The following is a 25,240-nucleotide window of genomic DNA, read 5'->3' as shown; positions in this document are numbered from 1 at the left end:
TTAATCTTTAGGGCTAGTGTAAAAGTCTGTGTTGCACTGATGATGCACAGTGAATAGTTCAACCCAAGTTTCATTCTTACACCCCTTTAATGCTTTCTGGTCTCGGCAATTTCATAGGGTAGCCATGTTACGTGACACATGGCGATGGTGGTGTTATCATGGTATTTCTTTAGCAATGAGCAGACAAAGGCAGCATTCTTACTAGCTAGTTGGGATTTTTTAACACCATACCCTCTTGGAGAAGCTTGGAGGTTACAATGCTACGACCTCAACTTTGAAAAACAAACAGAAAAGGTGTAAATTTGTTCCTGGCATTGGGCAATTCACAGAGCTTCCCTCCATGCTGGAAGCATCATTGCCTTCAGTTGAGAGAGGGGGAGAGAGAGCCTCCACGGCGTGATGGCTAGCTGCTAGAGGAAACATAGGACATATGTGCACCTAAATTAGATGATCAAAGTGAGATCTGATGAATCTAGGACAAAATCCCAGCAGAATTTAAACACTTTGGAAGAGCTATTTGCACCTGGTAGGCTTTCGTAAAGACAAACTCAAGTTGCACAAACCACATATACTGACCTCAGGGGATACACAAGTTTATAGCAGCCGAGAATCTGTCCCTTTGTAAGATAAAAATTGAATTAGATTAAGTTCATTATTCTAAATGTCACTTTCACACATACTTACACTCTAAAAAAAAAAGAACCTGAGAGTGACAGCATGACAAAACCTGCTACGAAAGGCAAACGAGGGGTAAAAGACAAAGGAAGTCTAAATAAGTCCATTTGCCACAAAACCAGAGAAGAATAAGCAGAAATGACAATGTACATAGAGAGAGAAAAATCTATATTAGACAGTTTTTCTGCTCGAGAAAGATTTATTTAATTTAACAGGGGTTAAACCCGATAAATTTCTATGTAATCTGTGTAGGGTTCTTTAAAATTATTGCAGGGGAAAAAACCACCTCAACACAAAGCACGTAAACTGACAATTGCCACTCGTCAGTGCGGTAGCTGTGCTTTGCTTGCATGTTGCTTCTCTTCCCCCACTCTTAACAGTACATTCACAGAAGTGGTGGGAGAACTTACTTCAGCGCAGATAGGCTTCTTCAACTAGCTTTAATCTCACTAGAGTAACTGACGTTAGCTAACGGTGACTGCACTTCCTTTCACAGGGCAGCCACCCAAATAAATATGTTGTATTTTTGCTGTGCCAGCATGTTCCCCACGGCTCCTGCACCCCTTGATTGTCACTTTTTTTTCCTCTTTTTAATGAAGAATGTCCTGTCTCCTAGCTGCTGTCCTCAACACCTACCACTTTTGTTATCGCTTTATTGTTACACTGTCTTGCATCATCTCTGGGAATGTGCAAATATTGACAGAATGAAATAATTATAACGATATTTACCATTATAATTTCTCTTACTTTTCCCTTCCTTAAAAATATTATTGATGAAACCCAAAATAAGATTCCACGCTATTGTGGCAAACTGAGAAAATTGCCATAGTAGGTTGCTGGGTGAAATAATGAAGGATGCTTTGTACCTGGCTATTTATTACAATGTGCCCCAAAGAGTAGCTTAACAATATGTGCACATTGTTCAGAGAAAACAGGGGAAACCTAGGTAAGGGCAATATTATTTTCTGGTTTTGTGTTTATTAGTTCCATACAGTTCCCACCTTCTGTGGGAAGGTGGTCAGTTGATCAGTTAAGATCAGTGGACTGTTAAGCACCAGTGTACAAAAAGGGTAATATGGATTCCCCTTTGAGAAATAATGATTTCCATGATGAGTTCTGTATTTTAAGCCAGATGCTTAGATTACGGGCAATACATTGCTCATTGTAATGCCTACGGCATGGTTTGCATATAATGGTGACAGAAAAGCCTACCATAGCACTCTGATGAAACCAACCTACAAATCAGTTTGCCAGAAATGAGAATTACTAGAACAAGCAATAACATCCTAATTTCTACACGACAGCTAGAGTAACACTTAAAAACATTCTGCATTACCAGATAAATACACCATTCATTTTCACAAATGGAGTCTGTTTCAATTCTCAGCTGTTGGATGATGATTTGACTTGGAGCAAAGGCAGCGTAATTGGGTAACAGCTGAAATGTGCTTCATTGAAAAGGGTTGAAAGATCCATTGCTGGATTTCCAGGAGTGTGAATTACAATTCCAATAATATCAGAAGCAACTAATTCTATTCTTTAGAAGTGAGGACATAAAAGAAGTTTTAGGTTTTCTTATTTCAAGCTTTAATTGAGGCCTAGGTTGTAACTCATTTTCATCCCTGAATGGGTGGTAAAAACATACACAGTAGGTAATTCACACTACCTCAAAAACTGTTAGTGCCATAAGAAGACTAATCAGGGTAAGCTTCCAGTAGCAAATTATCAGCTACAAATTAAAACCTTGCCGCATGTCTGCTAAAGCAACCTTTCCCCCCCCACACTAACATACATTTGTCTAGATAGTAACTGTTGGATTACTACAGGATATGAAGAATAGGGAGTGACCCCAGCAAGTCTTCAAAACATTACGTTTCAGAAGCGAACAGAGACCGGTTTTAAGCTCTCACTTTTGTCTGACTGTCACATTTACTACATTTTGAAAATCTACTATTTTTTTTTTAATTACACATTTGAAAATAAGTCAAGGAAGGAAGAGTTTTGCAATTAATGTATTTATTTTATTTAATTTGTAATGCATCATTCTGGGCTATGAACTAAGGGAAAACATACATATATTGGGCAAAGCATCTACACTGCTGTGGAAGTGACCTATCCCATCCACCATTTAAGCCCTTTGCCCCTTCCAGGGACACATTAGCCAACAGACTGCAGTCTACGATCAGAAGCCCTGAATGCCCTGAAGTCTTCAGGCAGTTTCCATACCTAGCAGAGGGTTCCATTCCCTTCGTGATAAACCACTGGGTTCATTTGGCCTCTGGCAATTCTGATTTTACATTAGATTTGAAGTCAAACGAAAACATGATTCCTCAGTCCCATCAATAAGGGTATGAAACATAGAAGAGCAGGAAGTGATCAAGTTAAGGATCAGGTGTCACGTGTAATATCAAATGTTGTCATTTTGGTCTTATACCTCCAAATATCTTTTCTGAAAGCATTCTGTCTAATAAAAAAAGGAGTGGGGGGACATGACTATTTGAATGTTCTTTTTCAGGATACTGTTCTTTTTTCCTAGCTCATGAGTTCTTTAAAAGTGCCAGAAATATTTGCACGCTGTGTTTGTGGTGTTAGAGGAGTTTTTTTGGTATTGAGGGCAGGGGTTTTTACAAATCACAGGAGACTTGCTCTCTGCCTTAATCTCTTCAAGTAGAGTCAATTTACGGTGTGTGTTTGTTTGGTATTGGTGTTTAGGTTAAAAGAACAGCGATCCCTGAAAGAAAGGATTATCTTGTACTCTTTGCAAGCACCTTATTTATGGATTGCCATACCCATAGTGTGAACAAACAAGTTACAATCAGAAAGTGCCCTGCATGTCTTTCCCAAATGCTCATTTCATCCTCTGAATTCTGTTTCATAGACCTGAATTCCACAAAGCGCTTAAGCCTGCGCTTAACTGCAAACGGTCTGTTCACTCCTTAGCTGTAACTGGGGCCACATGCTGTGCCATGCTGTAGGTAGTCACGATGAACCTTTTTGGACTCTGGTGTTAAAAGTCATGTAGTTCCTCGGTGCCAGGTGAATTCTTATCAGTTGCCGACGTGACAGCAATGTGAGCAGATACAGCACCATTGTTATAGAGGGTGTTTTTCAACTGAAGGTAGCTTGTATGCAAAAACTGCAACCTTCACCCTTTGTCCAAAGCCTAATCAGAAAAAAATAATGCTTATTTATATATGTATCACATGTGGAGGCTTTCTGTGGTGTATTTTATATTTTCAAGTGCTTTATGTTGTTCCCAATAGCAAAAGAAAATCCAGGATACGGTTTACTCTCCTGATGCTTCCTCTTTGTCTGGGAGGAGGTAGCATTGCGTAATTTCATGACAGCAAAGTGTACAGTATATTTAATCAACTCAAAGAGAACCTGAGCCAAATTAAATGAATTTGTTATGTTTCTACACTTCCAGATGCCTCTCTTAATTAAGCTTCATAAGTGCTAGGACTTTTCATCAAACTAGTTATCATCTTGCATCAGGGTCTGGGTGAGTCCCGGACAACCAAAGTAATACACAATACTTTTATTTTTGAGGTTCCTGACTGTTGCTCATATGTGTTAAGTTATACATGAATGCTCATTAAATCTACTGAGATAACTGTTTGATGTGTTACTCAATAGATGAAACATAAAACTGTTCTTTAAAAAATCAGCAAAATTGCTTGGAGGAACAACAAATTCATACATCAGCCCATTCTTTATGTTCTAAAGTGCAATTTACGGGACTGAACTAAAGCAAATGTCATACCTTTAATTTCGTAAAAAGTTATGTACAAGTCTATTATTCAAAATAATCACATAACTGAGAAATTCACTGAACAGCTACCTTTCTGCTCAGCAGGGTGCCATTTTATAGACTTTAAAATTCACTAAGTTCAAGCAGCTTTCGTTCTCAATAATACATGTGCTAAATATGTCACATTAAAAGTGCTTTTGGCATGTAAATGATCCGTTTTCACATAGAAATGCTTTTAAAAGAATCTGAGCTCACTTTTTTGGAAATTATAAGTGCATTGAATTTCATTGTCCTACAGAACCATGTAGAGTTGATCGAAGTGAACTACAATGACAAACCAACCCTTGTCAGCCCTTATATTTATGTATCATTTGAGCTGTCAGAAGTATATATAGTTGCATTTTCTTCTACATATTTTCTACTCAGTTCAAAAAAATAAAAAAAAAAATTTGGAGCGAGGAGGGGGAGGTGGGTTTGCTTTTCTAGGCCTAAGTGCTCACAAGCACTTCTGTGTATAAAAAGTTAACATTTCACTGGAAGACTTGCAGCACGTTAAACTGATTTCCTAAGCTTGTTAATTTTTTCTCAGAACTCAGCAGTACTTCTACTACAGCTTTAATGTTGAAAGATAAGGCAAATGTTTTACAGGTGATTTAGGATACTTATCCTCCAAAGAACGAATTCTGAATTCTTATGCATAATATGAATAAAACTGAAAGCATAATCTCTGTCTCTCACTGCTTCATTATACTGCTGCATACTGAACAACTTCTCCATACTGTGTGTACTGCAGAGCGAGATTCTTTCATGATAAATTGATTGTACCTATTCCCATTCTCTGTAACGCCGTGTAAGGGACCTTGATAATGTCAGACACATCCTGCTTTTAAAAGTCTTTTGTTCTTTCTTATTAGAATAAGTAAAGCAACTTGAATGCTGTTTGGAAGTCATTACGTTATTATTCTGGTTACCTATAATACAGTACATGGCTCCAGGGTTCTCACAGATACTTGTTTAAGAAAACAAACTGTCAAAAATGTTCAATTCTTATTTTAAATACAGAAACAAAATTCGTGAGATGATTCAAAAAAATTAAACTGGAAAGACTTGGATTCGGGGAAAGAGAAGGAAAAGAAAAAAGGAAGAAAAAACGTGTATTGGTTTGCAAGGTCCAAAAAAAAATGAAGTAGAATTCTTTAACTCGGTGGAGTGGCCATGTATTGGAAACCTTATACTGGCCTGTAGTAAACATCATTGTGAGTAAGTGGCAAATCCTAAAATCCTCTGTGGAAGGAAAGCTGAAGAAGGCCATCCCCCCTTTTTTTTGCTTATCCATAGCTGCAACTCTAAAGTCATAAACTGTAGCTCTGTGCTGGGTGTAGGATTCCATTTAATTCTCTTTCCATAAGTGAGATGTGTCTTGTTTATACGTGATGCATACGTAGGTGAGCGTTTCTGTGTTTCTGTTCTGTGTAATTCACAGCATAAATAGATGAAACAGATTAAAAATGGGGGAAAGTGATGTGACAAAGTAAAAACAAAGCCCGAGTATCTGTGTTTGGTGCATGTTTAATTACCGTCTTAAATTCATTTTTTGCATATTTACAATATAATGTAATCTCAATCTTTTTAACATTTTGATTTTGGGGTAACACGAGAACTTAAATATTTTTCTGTCTTCAGCGCTCTGAGACAATACAAGATGGAGGCTTGTGGGATTTAGACTCACATTTCTCCTCTTTCATGGAGACGTTCCTTGTTTATTATGTTTTATCTAAAATTAATCTGAACCAAGAGTACCGGTTGGTCCTTTGAACATTGAATATCTGACAGAAAGAGCTCCAAAAGCACTCAAGCACAAATTCTGCATCTTAGTAATGGCTGGTTATCGGCTGGTTATAAGCAGCCATCTGCTCAGGAAAGTCTGCCTCTGGAGAAACAATTGGCCAAGGCCTCCTGAAAGTTGTCCATTTTACTATGGTGATGTGTTTGCTAGATGTCAGTAGGCATTTTAAGCATTAGGGCTCTCAGATTAGCTATTGTAGATTTTTCTTACCGAGCATCAGATTGCTAGATTTCCGCATGCTTTTGTAATACCCATTTAATAATGAGGGAAAGCATTGTATTGAAGTGTCAAATATTTGTTCTACCATCTTCCAGCCTTGTGTAATTATTTTAACATCAGCCATGACCTTGTCTTCCAGATACTAAAACACAATAAGAAATGTAAAGGACATTAACCTACTTAATCCTGATTTTCCATCAAAAAATGCTTAATCGATGTTTCTTTAGGATCTAGGTCTGAACTGACAGTGCCCACATGCTCCTGTCTCTTAAAAACAGATAAACTTCTACTTAAAGAAATGCTTTTCAATTTCCATTCAAGGAAAGGTTTGTTGAAGAATGACCTCTGAATGTGCCTAAACGTGTTCAGAGCACAAAAACCCACTTAAAAAATCCTAAAAAGTGAAGTAGTTCCTTCAAAAATTCTGCCCTTATATTGGAGGTGTTTATAAATTCTAGTTCTCAACAGTTATAACTCAGTATGGGATATTTCTTATAGCTCATGTGTATGATCTCATATACCCTATGGAAATGCCATACAGAATAAGTAACAGAGATGCAGTCAGTAGGAGTCTACAGCCATTGCATTGACTTCCTTAGAAATTAATCTAAAAGCTGATAGCCTTTAGTAAAAACTAGGCCTTTTTGTCTATTTCTTTTTTCAATCCTTTAGCATAATATTTTATCACAAATTCTGTTTCATTTTTTATTTTGTAGGGGTAAGCAGGTTATAAAAAGATAGATTGTAATTTTAAATAAATTTGGTAGAATTTTTTTATAAGGGTTTGTTAATCCATCTCAGACTTGGTGCCAATAAGAAGCACTTTGTTTAATATATTTCTGACTTCATACAAACTCTATCTAACTTTGTGTCTGGCATTCAAAGCCATTTATGGGGATTTTTGAATTACTGACATTTTTAGGCTTTTAGATGTATAACACTGAAAGTACTGATTTACTTTTTAACTTTCTGAGGTATGTTTTAATAAAAAAGAAAGAGAAAAACATTGCCTAACTTTGAACATAAAAGAAATCTCGGTCTCATTAAGTCAACAGTAATGCTCTCCTTAACTTCAAAGGAGACCACGATTTCATCCAACATATCTAACAGTTCCATAAAACACACAATGAAAATCACTTTACAATATTGGCAGGCAGAGTATGCGTTTTGCATGCATCTCAGTGAAAAAAAGGCACAAGCGTTCTGACTTATGTACTAATGCATGCCAGCTAAAAATTAAGAGAGTAGAGGATTTTTTGAGGGACATTGTGCTATAACTCTCTGGGAGTATTAAGTGTGCGCTGCCTCCATTTCAAATGAGACTTAAAATCTACGCTGTGAAATTACAATTATGTTATTCTGAGTGCTCCCTTATTTGCTGCCTATGAAGTGTGCTGCGTGATTTCCCTTAGTGGGGGAAGAATCCTTAAGGTGCGTGGGTGAAATACGCACACCAGCAGCAAGCAACACGATGAGCTCAAAGCAGAAAACACTCCAGTACAGGTTCTGTACGAGTACAATAAATTCAGTCACCTAAGGTTAAGTGAGTCAACGCATACTCTGTTAGTCATTTTCCTGCGCTAATGATAAAGCAAGTCTAAAGCCGTACCTTGAAAGCGAACTGCAAGAAAAGCGAAAAGACTGGACAGATGCACTTTAGTGAAATTTAATACTGATAAGTGTAAGTACTTTAAAATGTATACCTTAGATTAAACTGGAAGTGGAAGAAAGGACTTGAGAGCAATAATTTCAAGGGTGTAGAAAAAAATTGTAGAAATTTTTTATGTTATATAGAAACAATGAAGAAAACTCACCAGAAAGCTAATATTTTCCATCACTGACTCTGATAGCATCATACTTGCCTCATTGTCAAGAATAGCTTTCTAATAATGTAGGAATAGTTTGAGAGGATTAATTGAATTCATGGTGTTGCTGACCTTCTGGAACAAAATTTTACAGCTCTGTTCATGTGTCTGAAGATCTTAATTGCATATAAACAATTTCCTTTTCATAAGAAAAGGTTTCCAGACCTCTGGTGAATTATAGTAATCTTTATCCGATAATATTTTCTGCTCTGAAAACTGCGAGGTGTTTGGATATAACTTGATTTCAGTCGAGTCCTTATATTGGTAATGGTTTCCAGCCTTCCCTTCTCATAGAGAAAGAGATCTAACACTTCCACGTTTTTACCTTAACGCCAGAAGAGTCATCTGCTTATGAAAAGCTTTTTTATTCTCTACTTACAGAGTATGTCTGATAACAGGTTTTTAGTAGAAGGGGTGTTGAATGCTGATAGGATGCGTCATCCTCCTGAACCTTGCAAAACCAAAACCAAATTGTTGTAAATAGTGATCAGAGATTGTGTGGCCATGTCTTTGTCAGTCAAGTTCTGTTCTTCGGTCCGAACGGCATGCCGACCAACGTGTCGTTACTGCGTTCTCACCAGGTACGTTAGCACATGCTGGTTCTGTCCGCGTACCTCCTCATTTGTGGATAGCCTGTATTTCCATGTTTAATCCCCCTATCTAGATCTAGTTCATTTATAACTGTGAGGAATTATCAGGAATTCGCTCTTACTCGGCTGTTAGGTATCACAGTCAAGGAGAGCCATGCTGTCTGCTTACATGAACACTGCTAGGCTGTTCCAGCAGAAGCCAAGCAGGTTACTTTAAGCCATTGCTGAATCACAAAGTGTGGTTTAAGCTAATGTGTTGGTCTTCACATGGGAAAGGACCAGAAGTGCTGAGATTCAGGTATCACATCACAGATGGTGAAAGTCAAGAGCAGAGTCCACATTCTTCCTTCTGTTGTATTACTTATCTCTCGCTCAGCTCAACCCCTACTATGCATTAGTGTTTGATGTTCAGGTGATTCCCAGGGGCACTTCTAGGACAGATTGAACATCACTGCAATTAAGTGTGTAGATATAGCTCTTTTAAGGCTTTTTGATATTTTACAATAAGAATATAAAAAAGGTGCTGACATGTGTATATCCTGCTGGCATTAAAAGCCACAAGTCTCCAAAATAGAGCATAAGGAAACAAAAAGGCCATCATTAGACAAGGGCACATAATTAATGGTGTATTCCATTTTTCACTTGAGAAGGGGATCAAAGAACACTGCATATTCTTAAAATCACAGAACCTACCTTTTGAGGATAAAATGAATTTTCTGATCTTTACAATTATGTGTTCAAGAGTACTGCAGAAAATGGTCTTGGTACTTCCACAGCTTGTGCTATGACACACAAAGAGCCTAGTATGTGCCTGTATGGAGAAATTCTTTGTAATTGTTTAAGTGACTGTAATAACCTTCTTCATTCTGGGGTTTGGAGACCGAGAACTGCCATGGGGAAAGCCTGGAAAAGGTTAGTAAGGAAAACCTACACACGTCCCAGGATAAATTACCACTCCTGAATCAGGATGTGTCTGTGGATTAGAACCACCTCACACACCGAACACATGAGAACTCGGACCATTGGTTTTCAGGTGCTATGGCACCTGGCGGTATGGCTCACACTACTTGCCCTTGCTGGCTATCCTAGAATACTTCAGAAATAATAGAATTTGTCAAGCTTGCTGGTCAATCTGAATCTGAGTAATTCCCATAGTCCTGAAATTTTGGATATATTGTCTAGCTGTTTGAAAAACTTTAATGGGTTTTTGTTTATTAGAAAGCATAAGCTGTGCTCCATCTCAGCGGTGTCAAGTTTTAGTAATATTGAAGACAATCACATATGGATAACATAAGGAAATAATGAGATACCTAATGGGAGCTCAAACACACACTTCTCATATAGAGGTAGTTTGGCATTTTAAGGTTTTTCATTTTGTTCTTGCAAGGTTTGAAAATGTGGTTTGAATATATTTTGAGAAAGGGTGTGAAAAATAAGAGATTACACAGTGCTTTTGTTTACTATGTAACTCCCTCCATACGCACACATTCAATTAGTAAGAGCACTAAACATTTTCTGGTGCTCCTGTTTTGCAATACAGGCTCTGCCTGCTTTCTGTTTGCTGCTTACAACATAATGACATCTGCTGGAAGAGGTCACTAGTAAAAAGGTGTTAGCAACTGAGAGAGAAGTTGAAATCCAATCTGGATAAACGTATGTTTGAATCTTTACCAGTTATCACCTACATGTGTATTTACAGCAGATAGATAAGTAGGTGAAAACAGTATAAAATAGTACTATCTCAAATGTATTTTAAAAGTGATATTTAAAATCGTAAGACATAAAAAAGCCTGTGTTGAACTTAAAGGGCTAGGGATGCAATCCAAAATGCAGTTATATTGATTTGACTCTTTTGGGAATAGAGTTAATCAGCAAAATGTGGTTTGTTCCATATGAAATATCTTGGGTTCAACACAGTACCACTTAACCCAAGGAAGGGCTTCAGTGCAGTTTTCGCCGATTCCCGGGAATTCCTCTCAGGTCTGGAGTACGCTGCTTCTCCGTTACCAAGCAATTTGGCGCAATACCAGTTAATCGGAAGATCAGTACTGTTGGTGCTGAGGCCCTTCCCATCTCCATCACACGTGTTTCAAGGAATTTACATCGGATGACATTTTGTCTGGTTACCAGACCAAACGTCTTTGGTACACAAATGGTTTGAGGGTCTCTGAAAGGAAAACCCGCTGCGTTCAGCAGGGAGAGCCTGTGGTGGTGCAGCTGCACCCTGACGTGGAGCCTGCCGGGGTGCTGTTGGAGGTGAGCTGCTGGTTTAGTTTCTCCCAAAAGAATCCCAGGTCAGCAAAATCACTCTGTGAAGCAAACCAGCATGTGATGAATAGAGATGATCAAGGGATTTACATAAGCAGAAGTTTAACTTCAAAACTCACTGTTACTCTGAGCCATGTAGCTAATATAGACTTAGCTTTAGAAACACTGAGTTGCAGGACAAAATATAGTTTCCTTGGAGTGACTGTAAAGTTCCGTAACTTACAGGTTTATAGGAAATTTAATAACTGATTTTAGATAGGTTCAGAAGAAAAACAAATATCAAATACTCTACAAATCTGAAGTCCTGCTTTTCATGTTTTGTTTTTTTGGTGTTGGGTTTTGGTTTTTTTTCCTGGATACTTCTGGCAATAACTTGACTTTCTGAATTATTTGAAAGGAGATGAAATAGTGAAATTCATGTAGGTACCTATGACATGGATGTAATTCTTGGCTTGCACAGAAAATGTTTCTTTCCTTCTTTTCTGATACTAATTTTATTCTAATTTTATAATTTATGTGGAAGAGTTGCCCTCTAATCTTAAGTGTCATAGATGTGTAACTTCCATGTCTGAACTGTCTAAGAGGTTAAAATAAAGAGTAAAGAGTGTAGTTAGGCTGCCTATTTAGGTACCGTCTGAAGTTTTAAAGTGTAGTTACTCCCTTTACCACCAATATATTAGAATACCAGTTCTGTTTATTCTTCCCTCTACCTTTGAAAACATCGTACTCCCTGTTTCTTTTTTCATGTCTGTCTGCATCAGTGATCTCTTCAACTGACAAGTACTAACAAAGGTCTCTGAAAGCTTCAGTCTGCATTTTGAGGTATCTCATACTCTTTAATCTAGTCAGGTCTAAGCAATGGACTTGTCTTTGGTGGTCTTCAAGAGACTTTTCAGTTTTCTTCACCCTGTTGGTGTGGCTTGTTTACATTCAACATACCACACATTCTTTCATTACTTAATTGGGGACTTTACCATTTCTGGGACACTCAGCGGAGACATAGAAGCGTTTTCTGCCTCAGGCCACAGAACAGCTACAGAAGAATCAGCAGGGACTGTTTCAGCCCCATAGCTAACTTAATCTTCAAAAAGCATTTATGGGGCTGCTTTGTTGGAGGAAACGAGAGCATTTGCCAAATAGCACATTTCGCCTGTAACATATTCTTGTCCAAGTCACTCTATGGACGGTAACTGGGCCTTTCTAGAGTGCAGCGTCTTTTTTTCACTTGTGGAAAAAAGGTACATATACTCCATGAAAAGAAACAAGAAAAGATCGATTTTGCCACCAAAAGCTGAGTCATACTGGTGTTCTGAGACAGCAGAATAGCTTGGAAAAGCTGGTAGTGGATACAGTTTGTCCAAGTCCCTGTAGCTAGAGAGCAAAATCTGTTTCCAAGGCTGCTTAACTCTTCTGACTTCATGCTGTCAATCAACATTAGGATAGTTTTATGTTAAAGCTTTGAAAAATTCAGCAATATACAAGCAGGATGGAATCCATATTTAACAAAAGAGTGAATTTAATAGCAGAGCTGTAGATAAAACATTAGAGGTCAAAAATACACAGAAGAACAATAAACACCACAGCGATACAGGAAACAGTATAATGAACAGAATAAACACTGTCCTAGCAGTTGAAGAGTAGTAAACACTACTGAGATATTAATCAAGAGGGAATGTGGTTTATGGCTGGATTTGCCTTGAGACAGAGTAAGTTATAAACCAATTTATGTAATATATCTTTGCTTCTAATATTTTCATAGCCACCAAAATGAATATTTAATAAAACAATTAAAGACTTATCGTTTTTGATGTGATAAGAAACTAAGAAACAAAGGCCCATCGCTAATAGTTCATCTTTGTGGGAATACTTATCATTATTTTGACACGAAGCCTGAATTATTATTGAAAGCAAATCGAGAAACAAGGTCTCAAAGCTCTTGGATTTTTCTTTTATTGCTGTCATTGTCACTGCGTATTCTGTGGAAATGAAACAGCTGATAAATTAAGGCTCACAGAATCAGATAATCTCTAATGTTCCTTATAAGAACATCTTTTTCCTTATGAAGCTATGCAAAGGATACATTTAATTTCCCCTTTTTCTTATATCTAGACTTCAGATTCTTTGATGCCCTGGACTTGGAGGGATTTAACTGGCTGAAAAACTAGGTGCTTTGAGTCTGTACTTCCTTTTCTACTCCTTATCAGTCATTTACAGAAGCTTTTTCCCCAAGGACTTGTTTTTACTCAGGGAGAAATGTACACCCCTAAGAAAAAAAAAAGACAAAAAATCCAAACAACAAAACAGGGCATTTTCCCTCTTACAGAATTCAGGGACAGGAAGTCCCTGAAACAATGCTTAAAAAATACCGACCCTCAGCAGCACACAGCTGGCTGTGTTTAAAGAGCTGCAGGAAATGAATCAGCGTCTAACTAAAGCTAGGCGTTTCCAAAGGCCGGAGGATGGAAAGTCTTTCCATAGTGGAAGGTATCACTAAGAAGGTCAGGTAGCACGGCGATTATGTAAACTGGCCTTCGTCCTTTTACTCTAGGAACCACCTAAAATATTTTTAAGCCACCTTGAGATGCCACAAAAGCCTTTGTGAGCAACTGGTCTAAATATATTGCAGAAATAAAGCCAGGTCATCTAAAGGAGTTGCTGGTGTGAGATGACAGTTGTGCTGATTTTACATACCAATGGAGAAGGAAGCAACAGAAAATTAACATCAGTTAGAGCCAAGAAAACACTGTTTAAAATAAGCAATCCAGATTTTACATATGTACTGTGTAAATGACACAGATGGACACTTAACCTCCAGTCTAGAGGTTTAACCTTCAAGACACAGGACGTAACTTTCATCAGACCTTACCCTCCCTTTCCTAACTGGGCAGCAAAGATGCCAAAAAGATAATTCCATGTTTGTGATTTTTGTACGTGACTCCTTATAATCCTCAAAAGTAAGTGGAAGAAATAGCCAGCATTAGAGACAAGAAGGAGTCTTTTCTCTCTTAATTTTGGAGAAAGTCACCTTAGATTCATGGTTGTTTGCATTATAAAAATAAACATGCCAGCACACATTTGGAAACCCATATGACTATTTTCTTCCCAATAAGACAGTATGTTCAGAGGAGTATAATATTTGACAGTCGTTAGCAAGCAGAGAAGTCCATTTTTCTTTACTAGTAATATCCTTTCACCTCATTATAAAACAAGAGTTGTCATTCTAAAATTGAAGACTTGTCAACAGAGTGGGGAAAATCATTTTTAATTACTGTATGGATAAAGATTTGGGATGATAAGAAATGGGGAAAGGAAGTGTGATAATTGAAAGAATTAAAGGCAATTCTTGAATTAAATCTTGTAACTTTTAGTTGTTAAATTTATGTGTGCTTCTATATTAAGAACAATCAAAAGATTCATTGGTAAGTGGATGCGCAGGATAGATTCTTTTTAAGTACTTCCATTGTTATTACCACGTATACTGCAGCCCTGAAGCAAGCTCTGGAATAAGTACACTTCGCTTCCAGACTTCAGCAAAGATTTAACGGTAAGTCAATAGCGAGAGTCATTCCTCAGAAAAGAGACACTCAAATTTGATTAAAAATCAGATGTATAAACTGTTACCTTTGAATGTATAGTTTTGAATATTGGAACTGTTGCCCCTGTGCTTCATAAGGTCCTTAGATGCTTTGATAAGATATAGAATATACAATAAAAAGAGTGTTAAGTTATTGAAAGGCAAAATCAGTTGAAAGATTACTGATTTTAAAATGTTTTTTACTAAGTTCAATGTCATTTTACCTTTTGTGTTTCAGGCACAAATTATTCAGCATTACTAAGATACGTACTAAATTGAAGAAATAAAAATTAGCAGTCATTAATAATAGTGCACTTACAGCAGCAGAAGTCCAAAATTGCCATTAGTTTCTCAATATCAACATCCACATTTTATTATGTTCCATTAGTATTTTATCTTAGTCCCCTCACCGTTCCTCCTTCAGAGAAGTCTACAGCATAAAGCAAATGGGCCACATTAATATGCCATTTCCACCTGAGCCAGTGCAACTGCACTATAGATAGCCACGGCTGGGTGCATTTTCACTAGTAGCTGCTAGGCATAATTTAATCCTTTTTAATAATTTTATAGATATAACCTTTTACTCAACTGCTCACTCTGTTACATTAATTATTAGTAAGTGAAAATATAATTTAAACATGAGTCAATAATCTATGACATATTTTTTGTACATTTGCTTCTTAGGGAGCCCTGCCTAATAACAATAATAAGATTTCTACAATATTTTGGTGTATGGTCTAGCAATAAATATTACAATGTGAATAAAGGACAAATACTAAGCAGGATGTGTACAGTAAAATCAAATGAGTTTTCCAAGTACTGCTTTCAGCATGGAAGCTTGAAACGATATGCGTATATTAAGACAATCTGTTAAGAAATAATGATACATCAAAGTCCTAAAAACTTTAACAACAGGCTATTCTAACGTTTGAATTAACATGTTTCTAAAATTCAGTTTTTACAGTGCTGAGATATCCTGGCTGCATACAGCATACAGAAACACAGCCTTCCTTCAAATCAGGAATGTTTTTTATTGTATTGAAGGCTGTTTCCATCCTTCCCCTGTCATCATTTTCCCCTGCTTCCATCCAGGAGCCTGGACCTTTATGTTCCCAAAACTAAGGAACTGGAGCCCTGTGGTGGCTATTTTTAGGCTTTCTGCTGCTTATTATATTTTCCTTTCTATTAGCTTGTAAGACGCTGCTGGCTTTTGGCTTTTCTGTTTATTAATTCTGTTTTCATTTCTTATTTCAGGAGATCTGACAGTCTTTCTTATGAATTCAAAATATTTTACTTCGTTTCTCAGAACACAGAAGAATCGGGGAAAAGTGAAGGACGGTATTTTCAAATTTAGCCTGTAAGTTGGGATATAGTCTAAACAGAGATATCCTATACCTGATTTTTTCAGAGGCATTTATCCAGTTCAGCTCAAGATTATTAGGAACTGATAGGTAGTTGGTATGACTGAACACAAATCCCATATTTGGAACGAGACATGAAAAATTAGAGAGAATTTCTGAAAATTTTCTGCCATTTTATTTGCAGAGGCACTAAGGGCCTGCAGTTCCCACACTTTTACTGATTTCAAATCAGTAAATGTATTCCATCTAATTAGTATTTCATGTCAAAAACATGAGTCCTTCGAGAGCGATCAGAATCCAGGGCTCTTCCCAGGGAAAAACATTCATCCCATTCTCCATGAGAAGAGGGAATGAAATCTAGGTCTCCTACTTCCCAGCCTCCGGCCACCAAGATCTTAAAAATGAGGCGTTGCTGCCTTCTTTATTGTGCATATATTAAGAGAATCAGATGTGTAGAAGTAAGTCAGGCTAAGCCAAGCTGTAAGAAAACTTATGGAATAAAATCCTTTGGGGAGCTTGGTCAGAGAAGCAGTAATTGCTGGATCCAAGCTGGGTTTGCATGAATAAAAACATTATGATTCAAAACTGCCTAAATGTGCCAATGTAAATCCGGCACCCAAGTCCCGATTTTCGGATCCTAACCACAACGTCTATGGTACTGTGGACTTTTCCATTAGCTGAGCAGGGCTTTGAGGGACCATGACTTAGTCATACACACATCAGTCCTGCTTGCATCCTTGTTTCTTCGAAGTTCTTAAGCTTAGAGCAGAAACCGCCAAAGGAGCTGCTAAATTGCAGTGCGCTTGCTAAACAGACACTAAACAACCTAGGAAAGTATGGTATGAAGATTAGATAATACAACTGATCTCTTAAAGCGGTGAGTGGGCAAGTTCCTCTATTCTGTAGATCCAAGTTTTTAGAAAGGATAACGAAAAGAGTTGTCTTTGGTGGGTGAATAATATCCTCTTTGTGCTTTTTCTGGATGTTGTAAGAAGAAAACAGCTGCACACCTGCTAGTCCTGCCCACACCTCAGCTGTGCTAGCCCTGGCATCAGGGATAGGGTTTCTCTACTGTTGGAGAAAACACATTGATTGAAAAGCTGGATGGATGGATGGATGGATGGATGGATGGGTAATGGATGGATGGACGGACGGACGGACGGATGGTGAGAGCCATCGCAGTCTTTATTAGCTAAAAAATTGCAGGAAGGAGAGAGTCAAGATTAATATGAAATGACTAATTCAGCATGTTTAGTGGAAAACAAGTCCTGCTGAAAAAATGCTGCTCGAGTGTTTAGAACCAAAACTAAGACTCAGATAAGAAGCAGTTAGGAGCTCAGAGGCTTTGTCTCTGGTAATTACAAACACCAGTTTGTGGACATGTATATTCCTTAATTTGTGATTGCATCCATTAAATACATCTGTTGAATTAAGTCTATTTAATCTGCCAATCATCTCTTTTATCCATTTTTAACTAGTTATTTTTTTTCTTTAAGGTAAAGTTTATGGCTCTGATAGGTGACTGAATATCTTCATCCCAAATTAGTCCCTTATCCCATGTCTCATTCACTAGGTTTTTTTCTTTCTATATTCACATTTGTAAAGTACTTTACAAATTGGAATTACTCTTCACAACATTCCTTCCAGGGAGATAAAAATACAGAAAAATGGATGTGTTTATACTAAGCGTTTCAAGGCCAAGAGGAGAACTTGGGCATTTCTGGTTCCTGGGGCCAGCGTGCACCACCTATTAATCAACGGAATGAAAATTTGGCTGTAAAACAAATCATAAAGTAAACAAATGTCTACTTCACATCCAGCTGAAGAACATGATCATAGGATAGGATGCTCAGAGGTTTGTAACGCCGGCAAGTTGCAAGGCAAAATGGGTCGTATCTTCAACAATACAAATAGCATTCCCTGTCCTGCCTTTAGAGAAATACAGAGATAAGAGCTAGCTGCAACCCCTCCTGATTTGAACAAATGTTTGCATCATTTAGTTGTGTGGCATAAAGGTGCTGCTCTTTTTGCTGATGACGGGGAAGGTGCTCAAGTGATCTGCTAGATAAGTCCTTGCTGATAAGACAGTAGAAATGAAAACCCTCTTTCATGCGATCGTGACCTGCTGATATGCTAAAAAAGAAGGTTGTTTGGGTGTCATTATGCAACTCGTATTTCACCGAGTTTTGATCTTAAGACTATGTGTGGGGCATGGCATGGGGAGGCACAGGGAGGATGAAATTTACTGAGTGTTGCTCTAAGATCCCTGGTAAAATTGCGCTGCGCTCCACTGATAGCTTGTTAAAAAGTAAATCTCATCCTCAGATCTTCCATTTTGAAGCCACCTTTAGGCTGTATAGAGTAGGAAGCTGGGCTCTGATCTATAAGGAACCAGTCTGGTCCCTAGGCAGTACTTGGCGTTTGGGGGCAAAACAATCATATGTTATGAATAAAAAGATACAGTCCTGCTCGGAAGTGGGTAAAGGTGAAAGCTTCCCAGCTGTGCAGTCACAAGCAGATTTCAGTGTAAGCACCACGCATCCTTTGGGGATATAACGCATCTGGAGCTGAACTGGTGAAGGTGTTTCTGGACTACACTGTGTTGAACGGTGGTTTTGCAGATCTATTAGTTCACATCAAATCTGTTCCCTTTTTAAAGCACTGTATAGACCGTGACAAGTGCTATTCAGGAAGCAACTGGCTCTGACAGTTACAAATGTTGACTGCATTTTAGTTAAAAAAAAGTGAATAAAGACCTTTTTCTTCCACTTTTTTTAATCACGTGGCACTTCCAGACACTCCTATTACAACCTCACTGGACCCGTATGATCGTATCACTTGCATAGACTTGTGAGTTTACCTGGCCAAGTGGGGTTTATATAATTTGGTAAGTTTTTTCAGTGTACTTTTGCAAGCTTCCTAGTGATACACATACCAACATTATGTACAAAACCTTTGAATCTCTGTAAGCAGCGATTCCTAAGGGAGAGATTAGTGGTTGCTAGGCTCGAAAGATGAAATTCTGTTTTTTCTGTAGAGTCCTTTTATCCTAAGTCTATAACCACAAGATCTCTGTGCTATGAGAAATTAAGATAAAATTTGTGTTCACTGTGACTAGTCTGACATTATCTTCCACTGACGGAGTTTAAGACATACCACTTCACCACATGACCCTTAATTGCACTGAAACTCAATGCTCTGTTTTAAACAGACCAGTTTAGTAAAATAAGTAGCTACTAAGTACCTCTCATCATTTTTCTATTTTAACTGCACCTCAAGGTTGAATGACAGCTCATATTGATATGTGCCTTAATATTCTAGAAAAAATTCAGATGCAGTCTGTGTAAAGGACAGCCTTTCATGACCTTTATTACCCTTGATAAAGGCCATCAAAGGATGCTCTTTATTGGATGGTCCTTGAGCTTTGCATATATATCAAGAAAAAAAAGAAGTGCAGTGTGTGAAGCAAGATATTTGTCTGTATCTTTGGGCACTAGAAAAGATATGTAAGAAATTAGAAATACAGCTTCTCTGCAAATTAGCAAATAAATCAGAACCAATATTGCATTATGAATTCTTTTTTTTTATTAGGGTGTTTTCTCTGAATAGTTTAGTATTGTAAAAGGGTATTTATTTAAAATTGTCACTGTTCACACAGGGACATACCATATTTCTGTGCTTGGATTGAATAAGCATTCAGCTACCTTTATGTAATATTTTCATTTGAAATTAAACAAATGTATGCTTTAATATTCAGTAAGAATTTACATTGTGATCTGTGATCTGGTCTCTTGTTTCTTTTTCTACATAAATGCTTTGGTGCTGTACCATGGGACCCTAAAACCTCCAAAGATACTGATAAAAAGTTAAATTAATTTTTATTTCCTGTGACTTCATTAGGATTACTTACGGAAGGACCTGATCACATTAAGAAGAAAGGGTCACAGTATGCTCCTCTAAAAGGAGTCTTAGTGATTTCGAGGATCTTGTTCTCCATTATTAAAGGGCAACACTTGTACCCACTTTGAAATTAAGGCACCTAAACATTACCTAGGTTTTGTTTCATTATAAATTTCCATTTTTTTCAGGAAATTTCATCTTTCATCTTTCTTCTGTCCAAGAATAGGAGGACTGCAATGCGTTATTCATCACTATTTCATGTTTAGTATATTTGTGAATTGTCTAATGGCCATATATTTTTAATGAGGTAATGTGAAAAAGCAGAAAACCTATTTGTGAAAAGGTGTGTTTTTGATGGCAGACCACATCTACCTCAAAGCAAGTGATCTTGCCAGAACTTAAAAAGAAAAGCAACAAGTTGTTGCTTGTTTTTTTCCATGTCTTCGTGCTTTCCCACAGACTTTTAAGGTTAAAAAAGGATCAGATGATGACTGCTCATCAGCATTCCCTCTTCACTCCGGTCGTAGCGCCCATCTTTCCTTCCTGTCAGATGCTGAGGAAAAACATCTTTCACTGTATTTGTGTTTTAATCTGAGCCAGCCATTGCGCTCCTCCTTACTCTTGTCTTCAAATGATCTTGCTTGTGTACTTTCTGACTTGCCATTTCTGCATCTCCACTATGTAACTTCCTCACATCTTCCATCCTTTTCCACAATTTCTGACTTTTCTCACCTGCTCAGAAGCTTTCTGTCCTCTCTTTCACCTCTTCAGCCACTGTTGTTACTCTGTGGCATGTTGACACAAAACAAATATGACAATTTTTTTTTTGGTACTAAAATAGCACTTACAGGGCTAAATCAGGAATCAGAAACCCCTCTTTGCGAGCTACTGAACATGCAGATAACAAAAGAAAAAAAACTCCCTAGTTTCTAGCACACTAAATTATGATCTAAGATGAACAAACAAGATGTAAACAAACAAGCAAATGAGATAACAAAATAGCAGTAAAATTACAAATTTTTGCCTATGAAACAAAAGTTCTCTCACACCCTAACTTGTGAGTATTTAGCTCCAGGATGACTTTATCTTGACTTCTTGGGTCAGAATCTGCTCTATGGGTTTTATATAAAGACTCTTTATTGTAAATAAATGAAAAAATTGGGTGTGCATTTTTTTTTAAGAGCAATCATTGCTGTTTTGTAACAGAAAAGTCTGTATAATAAACAGTTTTGTTCTTTTACACCTGTGCAATTTTTCAAATGTGTTTTACTGACTCAGCTATGTAAATATTTCTGTTGCTCCCTCCGCTATTATAACTGGATCTTTGACTTACAACCATTTATTTATTTATTTATTTATTTAAATGCTTGCAGGAGAAATATTCCGAAATCACAAATGAAGTTTTAGTTACATGAACATTTTATTGTAAATCTGTAAACATTTTATACAGAAATGAAAATCCTTTATGGGGCTCAAGTGCAATTTCTTAAGATTTTAACCTTAAAAGAGATTTCTACTTGAGTAACGCACTTTTATAAATAGTTATTTATAATAATATAATATCTAATATAGTATTGTATTTACAACTGATATACTGGCATAGCCTGAACCCTAGGTATATGAGTGTTGCTTCTATGACAATATGATTTATAAGTTAAGCATAAGCAACTTTCAGAAGAATTTAGTACATATTTGTATTTAATATTCATCAAGTTACTGAAAGTAGTAGTAAGTTTTGCTTCTTTTATGTGCACTTTGAATAGTATTTTCATGATCAAAGTTTCATCAGCAAGAACAGTTGGGGGAGAATTTGTCTCTTTTTTTGTCTCCCAGTAAGGAAGACCCATGAAATATATTTGTCTGCTTTTGTATAATCAACATACAATTGCTTAAACTAATATGAGAGAAATGTGTATGATATTTTCATGCTCTTAAAATCAGTAACAATAGTTTTATTTGGTTCAATTCTCTGAACCCTTCGGATTAAAGTAGAAGTGGTGTTTTGAAGAGATACAAGGCACATGCTTGGCTTTTAATTAATAAATACATTTATTGTCATTAAAAAGATGAAGAAGTTTCAGAGGTTTGATAATACTCAAGTATCAACTTAATCACCTTGCAATTGCTCTCCAATATGTTTTTGTAGCAGCTCTAAAGGCAGAAACCCTTGATGCTCTGTACCCAAATGTTTATGCAATCCCTATGTGCATTAGGCATCTGTTTATCTTACTATAACCTACGAAATTGACTTGCTTTATCTAAAATGCAAGGAAGTCACTTTGGCTTGCATTGGTAAATTATTCGATCTGCTGTGAGCTGTATGGTTGTGGAAAGGTTGTTGAGAAGTCATTTGTTTAAAACTCTCACTCAAACCAGGACTGATGCCAGCAATAAACTGGGTAAAATATGTCTTTGTCTAGTGAATCTGGAAAACCTTCACAGTCTCTCTAGACTGAGAAACTGTAGTGAGTCCAGGAGAGCACTACCAAGATGGTCAGGGCCCTAGAGAACACATCCCCTTAGGAGTGGTAGAGGGAGCTGAGCCTGTTGGTGAAGAGGGACAATCTAACAGCCCTCTACAACTGCTTGAAGGGGCATTACAAACATGACAGTATCAGACTGCTCTCAGCAGTGGCAGATGGTGTAACACCAGGCAGCAGCTTCAGGGAGGTCCAGTTTAGGAAGTTGTTTGGTCATTAGGAACTTGATGAAGAACATGACTCAAAAATGTGTGAAAATTTTAGTGTAATATTACATTTTAAATTTGTTTCAGGTTTTGTTTATTCCTCTGGTCTTAAAACTTTACGCTGCTTCTCTGCAATGAAAACTGGGTATGTGAGACCTGGGTGGAATCCCAGCCAGGGTCCATTTTTCATCCCGGAGGGTGAGGGACACAACACGGTATTCTCATTTGTATCACCCGTGGAGAACAGTCCTGGTCTTTCATATCTCCTGAGCTGTGTTTAGGAGAATGTAAATTGACATGGGCTGAAACCATGAGAAGGAGTATGGGTGTGTACTCAAGCTCATGCCCATTTCCGGTGGGTATAAATGTAGCCCTACTGACTTAGAACTGTATTCTGAGACACAACCTTCAGTGTCAGGGCCTAAATTCATTTCTGCCCTTACTTTCTTAAAATTCAAATTATCTTTGAGACGGAGAGCCGGACTCCTCCAAGCATAATGAATATATCTGAATGCATTTACAGGTGATGCAAAAATAGTAATAGGCATCTTCAAATTCTCTCCAAATTTTACATCCAGTTTCCATTAATATAAATTATGTTTCCCCCATAAAATATTGCAATTTTTTTGAAAGCAGGTTAGGTATTATCCTGGAGATTGGATAAAGACAACACCATTTGCATTTGCAATGCCATTTTCATGTAGTCACTCTTGAGGTTATTGCTATATAGAGAGTTATAGAACTATCTGACCAACACCGTTCCCATTTCTGGTGAACGGTAATTAACCTTCAGGTTATGAACTCGTATAAAATATATTAAGGTTACTGTTATCCAAATAAAATACCAAAGCAATATAAAGTTTCAGGGAGGAGGATCCAAGTTGTTCACAGTGGAGAAAAAATATACTCTATTCCACTTTCCAAGCTGCTGTATTATAATCTGGTTTAGACTTCATCAGTTTATTTGTTTGTAGACAGGGACGAAGTGTATTAATACGTGACAAAAGCAGGAGTGTAAGTGTGGTTTTTTGCATGTATATTGTACTGGATTCATCTGTTAAACTGAATCATTCTTTCACAAGGGGAAATGATAATGACTCCCTCATCATGTATGCATAGATAAATTAATGCATTGGTAGCATTTACAGATTTGAGGTGGGACCAGCTCTGTGTGCAGAAACCTGTGCAGTTTTTTCCCTGCAATGCGACCACGGACACTATTGACCATACACTGACCTTTCTAAGCAAGAATATAGGACCGTAAATAAATGGACCAAAATCACAGCCTATATCTAGCACCATATGTATTGTACTGCAAGGGCTTCAGGTGACCCTGCCAAGTTTTTATAAGTCTGGGATACAGTAACAGAAACCAAAGCAGCTTTAGGGATAAACAGTTTATCTCTAAATAACAGTACAGTAACAAATACAGATCAGTAGTACAGTTATCTGGGTTGTTATCATAGCAAATCCAGTAATTCCCCAATATTGGGCTAAAATTAATATCTGGGCATGCAAAGACTTTCACAACCTTTCAGGAAGGTGGGCAAGAAGCAGGGTATGGTTTCTTCTCCGTACTCGGACCAGCCAATGGTCTTGGGGAACGCCAGACTCCCTGCTCGGACAGTCCTTTTTGTTGTTGAGCGGCAGAAGCACTGTCTGGACTTGTTAACCAGTCACTTGTTAACCACCCCACCTCTGCTTCCCTTCTGTGCCCTTCTGCCCTTGGTGTGCATGGGGTGGGAAATACCGTATGAGTCAATGCTAACCCCACAGGTACTATGTGAGACATTTTGAGGATTGTTACACACTCTGAGCTATTTCTTCAATAAATCTTCACAAAATTATGTAGCACAGAAGTTTTTTGTAATTGTGATACATGCAGGATACATGCAGTTTATTGGCCTTTAAAACTCTACTTAAACTGTCTCAGTATGAACTTCTAACATTAAATTTATCCTAGTGATAAGAGAACTTTATTCTTTTACATTTGAAAAAAAGCACATTACTTAACTAAATTTGTCGAGTCAACCCATCACTTGTTGGATACAGTAAAATGTCACTTATGGTTGTTTTAGAACATTTTTATCCAAAGATAAGCATTGGATTTTTTTATTTATTTCATTTGTTTATTTTAGTCTTGATCTCGTACAGAAGCATCATGGTGGGGTTCCAAGCATTCTGAAAGTCACTTTTAATACCCAGATCAGGCCCAAAAACCTTTGCAATTAAAAAGGAGGAGGAAGAGAAGGGAAGAGAGAAGAAAGGCAAGCACAGAGGAGGAAGAGTTCTTGTATGTGGGTCCTCCAGTGGTACAGACACAGAAACTGGGAAAATCATGCACTGTGTGCTACAATTTTGCATGTTGAAAACAAAGCTGACATATCCAGGTACTGCTGAGGTCACCTTTGTTCTTTTCCTTCTCTCTCCTCTTAGGTTCATATTTCCTTTTTTTTCTCTTTTCCTCTGTTTTTCGGCCTTGAGAACTTTGACTCCCACCTTGTC

Source organism: Larus michahellis, chromosome 4 (assembly GCF_964199755.1).
Source record: "Larus michahellis chromosome 4, bLarMic1.1, whole genome shotgun sequence".
Classification (NCBI taxonomy): Eukaryota; Metazoa; Chordata; class Aves; order Charadriiformes; family Laridae; genus Larus; species Larus michahellis.
The sequence above is the reverse complement of the archived record's forward strand: the minus strand, read 5'-3'. Positions refer to the sequence as shown.